Source organism: Squalius cephalus (genome assembly GCF_949319135.1).
Source record: "Squalius cephalus genome assembly, chromosome: 14".
Taxonomy (NCBI): Eukaryota; Metazoa; Chordata; class Actinopteri; order Cypriniformes; family Leuciscidae; genus Squalius; species Squalius cephalus.
The window spans coordinates 19198155-19203383 of NC_137135.1; positions in this window are offsets into that span (position 1 = coordinate 19198155).

A 5229-nucleotide genomic window follows, 5' to 3' on the forward strand; every position below is an offset into this window, starting at 1 on the left:
CTTGTTTGTTTGTGTGGTCCTATAAACCCATTACATTGATGAGGATGTTGAGAGATTACTTTGTTTTCCTGGCTCAGCATTAATGCACACAAGTGTTCATCATGTGTTTTGTGCCATACATTCCTGATTAACTTTCATTTGGTTCCTGCTAGAGTTCCTTTGCATTCAAGGGTGAGAACGGATTTCAGTTTACATGACAAATTGCTCGTTGTCTAAATGCAAATATCTTTGATTCCCCTTAATAACCCCATCAGAACCTATTGACGTCTCTTGAGGAGAAATTATTTCCGCTTGTCAAGCACTTGTCTGGATTCCAGTTGCCTAAATCAATAGTCTCCTCCTTTATTGGGCTGGTGGTTGATTTTATTGTTCAGTGAGAAATCAGTCACTCCTTCTAGCACTTATTCTCTTACTATTCTAAGAAAAAAAACGTGATTGAGTTTTTTTGTACTTTAAAGAATTTCAAAGGAAATAGTCTATCTATCTATCTATCTATCTATCTATCTATCTATCTATCTATCTATCTATCACATTTTACAGATTTTCCTGCAAGAAAAATATGAATGAGAACCATTTATGAGATAAAATTAGCGCAGATTTAAGTCAATACGAGCTGATATTGGATTAGCTGCGCAACCCTGCTTTGTTAAAATTTGTAACTTACCTTAAGCCAGCATGTGTTCTGTGCAATATTTACCCAGCACTGGGTTGCCAATTGGGTTGCTTTTAACCAAGCCATTTTTAGAACGTATGTACAAAGAGCAAATAAGGCTCATGCCTTTGTGATGACAGTGATTTTTATGGCACAGTTCCATTTAATTAAACCAAAACACAAGATGTTGTGTTGCTGTCTTTTCCGTCTACAGCATCATCAGCTGTATTGGCACCTGAATTTCAAAGGATGTTTTTACTTGGTGAAATCCCATGTGTTTCTTTGACATGCCCTGCAGTGATCATATATACAGAGATCAAAGTGTAAATATCAAAAAGAGTGGCCACCTGTCAAAGTGTACATATGCAATTAAAACGCTCCCATCAAGACACTCTATAAATCATAGGGCTGAGCACCGCAGGTTCTGACAAGACATCAGACGTGTATGAAAACACTATCAGAGCCAGCATGGGAAGATGACTGAGGGGGTCAGAGGTTAAATTATAATATCCTGATGATATTATCACAGTTTTTAGTCCTTTGATATGTTTAATATGAATATTTTACTAAAGATTTGCTGTAATATTTGAAAATAATACTTAATGGACGGACGGACTGATGGGAGGATACAGACAGACAGATAGACAGATAGATAGATAGATAGATAGATAGATAGATAGATAGATAGATAGATAGATAGATAGATGTCATTGCAAGAGGGAGGGGGAGATATTTTGATTAAATATTACGAGGACACTTGAATAAAAAAATAAAATTGATGTGCACAGACAAATCATTTATAATAAATACTGCAATATTCCATACAAAAAAAAAAGAATTGTCAATTTTGACTTCAACAAAAATGGCTTGTGCAATCACACTATACTGCAAAGATGATGCAGACCAATTTGACATCGCTGACATCCATATTTATACTCATTTTGTCAAGACACATATTATTTATAAAATAGAAGATCGAGTCAAACCAAATCATTGGCTTTTTTGACAAACTAACATGATTTCCCTTCTGTGTTGTGCTGCTGGAGTACACACACCCTCAGGCCTGTAAATTTCATTGGAACGAATAACAGAGACAAATTCAAATGGCTTGAGATTAAATGTGCACAGGCAGGTTCTCAAGGTAGCTCTTTTTACATGTGCTTTGTAGTTTTTATCTGTTGAATGTAGTTCATAACACATTAAAGTCTCTTAAAGAGCTCAGAAGACCACATGCATACTTAAAGAAGAAAATAACAAGATTTAACATTGGCTGAAAGATGCATTAATGTTTTTTTTCCAATGAGAAAGAACAGACTAACACAGTGTGGCATTTTCACGCGCTGAACAAAATCCAAAGCCGTCACAGAGAACTCAATAAATAAAACCAACAGGATTCACGGTTGTCGGCTTCTTGGGGATGGATTTTTTTTCAGGCCTTATCAGAGAGCTCAGGTACAGAAGTTAATCAGCAGAGTACAAAGGAGGCCTTTATTTTGGTGAAACCTCCATGCTCTCCGATATCAAAGGCAACACAAGCTACCACAACAAGATGCTGCACAAGGTGATAAGATGTATACCATCTGACATGCAGAAATATTTCTGAAGGGTACCTGGTGAATTAGAAATGTGAGATTCTGATATGGAAAGGTCACTCATTAGATATAGTTCAAGTCAGGTTCAGGTCTCTCTAAGGGTATTTCCCAGTCTAATATCTACATTCGGGGTTTGAATTTCAAGTAATTAAAATATGATTAACTTCACAAAAAGTACATTTTTTTTAAACAATTTCATATTTTTATTCAGCAAGGAGGCATTCAATTGATCAGAAAAGACATATATAATGTTATAAGTTACAAAGATTTACTGCATATACAGCAATGTTTTCAACATTGATAATAAGAAATGTTTCTTGAGCATGAAATCAGCATATTCATATGATTTCTGAAGGATCATGTGAGACTGATGGCTGGAGTAATGATGCTGAAAATTCAGTTTTGCCATCACAGGAATACATTTTAAATATATTAAAATAGAAAACAGTTATTTTAAATTGTAATACTACTTGACAATATTATTATATTTTGATCAAATAAATGCAGCCTGGGTAGGCGAGACTTCTTTCAAAATCATTAAAAACTCTTACAGACCCAAAACTTTTGAGCAGTAGTATATAATATGGCAGCTATAATTAGCATTTTTCTATATTTTCACTTTTAAAAAAATTATATGATCATTAAGTTTTGGCATTTTTTTGTCAGTTTAATGTAATTTAAGTTGAAATTACTTAAACATCCAAGTTGATTGTACTTAAAAAATTAATGCAGCAACTTTTTCTTTACAGTGCACCAACACTAGCTATAGAATGTATAGATTATTACTCAGTTATTCAAAAAAAGATTATTTAGATTTATTGTGTTTTTCTTCCTTTGAACTGGATTGCTTTAATTGGGGGTTAAAATGTTATTTCTGTGAAGTGCTTAGAAAAACTTCCTGTCATCTGAATTGAAGTTTGGCTCCTGAGACCAATCTGACCCCAGCCGTAATTATCTGGAGGGGAAATTGTTAGGCAGGCAGGTATAGATGGAGTTCCCACCAACATATAGTGGTCCCGCGTAAGAGATAAGTGGTAAAATGACATCCTCTTCCTCCAAATAGAGATTTTAAATCAAAAGTCATTATACTGGTTAAGTTTCAGTTAATCTTTTAATACCCTTTCCTATATAGATCCAGTGGAGATATCGCGATTGATTAAAGACGAGTGAGCAGCTGAAGAATGCATGTGCCAGCGTTTCCTTACACGGCAGGGCTCAGAATGACCCAGTGCTTTAGATGTTAATTATCCCACAGTAATATATGCACACCCCCCTCTGCCCTCTGCCCTGCTATTCCCTGTCGGAAAAAAAAAAAAAAAAAACCACTTGCAGTGTGTGAATGTAGTAAAAAAAACAGGCAGATGAATTATCCAAGCTCTCTAAAATATATTTTTATAGCTTTGTTTTTATATTCATTCACATTTATTATAGCACTAAAAAGGAGTAAAAATCAGCTCAGAGGTGTGTGAAAATAAAATGAATTCAGGCATTATTACAGCCTGGGCACCTTCACCCATTTACAGGTCAGCAATACAAATGTTTTTAGCATGAGAGACAGAACAGTCTTAGCATTGAATAAAAAACAAAAAAAGGTCGGACAACTACATCCCTAAAATTAGATTCAGGGAATGAGTGACTTCAAATATGACACCATATTTTGCACAAAAAAAGCTGAAAATTTGTGTAGCATCAAAAAAATATAAAAATATAGGATTTTATTCTGCGAGCACTGGTCCCATGAGATTGCTTGGTGCCATAAATAGTACCAAACTACACTGATTTTGAGCTGTTTCAAAGAAAAAAAAGTCTTTTATCAGTCCAAAAAGCAGCTAGACTGCAGGAATGTTCTCTCACAGCCAATAATTCCAGAAAATCTAGGGCTCTGGCTTCACATGGGCCACCCTAACATGAAGAAGAGTGGCAGCTATTCAGATGTATTCCAAGCTTGATGCAGATGTGTAAGAATCAGCAGATCAAAGTAGATCTGTGTGCACATTAAGGCTTTTCAGAGGTTTTCAAGAGCTGAAGCGCTGCTTAGTCTGACATTCCCCCTGTCACCATCAAACAAAAGCATCTCTCTCTCTTGAGGAAGGGGTGTGAGCTCCAAGATGAGCTTCAGCCATGGTGACCAATCACAACAGTGTACACAATCCATCGCCCGAGGCAAGAAACAGTAAGGTTTATGTTGTCACTTTCAAGACATCATATGTTTTTCTTCTTAGTGTTTCTGCTTACATTCTTGAGCACTTGTCAAAAAAGAAAGCAGCGAGAAATTTGTATTTGCTGTAAATGTTCTCTGAAAGCATTGGCGATCATGGGAATGCATTCCTTACCAGCATTAGTCATGTATGTACAGTTCTGTGTATGTGGTGACCATGAAGCGTTTACAAGAAAAACAAGCAGGGAATTAAACATGTAGTGATGTCTTGCTGAGAAATCCCACTCTGTCAACAAGAAACAGTTACACCATGTTCAAGAGCAGATATAGTGTTCCACCCTGCAGTCTGCTGTGTGCACCTGAGAGCTGAATAATGTCTAAATTACAACTGGAACAAAAGATTCTTTTATGCAGGGAGCACTGGGCAGAGATGACAGCTATAATATTGGCCTCAGTACATACAGGTAACATTCTAGGTAAGAGGAAATAGCCTTTTTAAGCTTGACATTGACATGCAGAACTGATAACATAGGGTTAGTGTGTGTTGTGGGATATATGCAGGGGGAAACATTAGATGACATTAATGCTGTGCTATGCAGCGTAGATAAGAAGAAGACGAGCAAACATCTTATTTTGTGAAAGTGTACACTCCAATTGGTTGCTTTAGTTTAGACCATTAAAGGGGTCCTGAATAAAACCATTTACACTCTCAAAAATAAAGGTTCCGTGGGTGCAGTGGGTTCCACAAAACCTTTTTACTGAACAGTTCTTAAAATAACCTTTTTTTTTTTTTTACTGTGAAAGGCATTTTAAAAATATAGAAAACC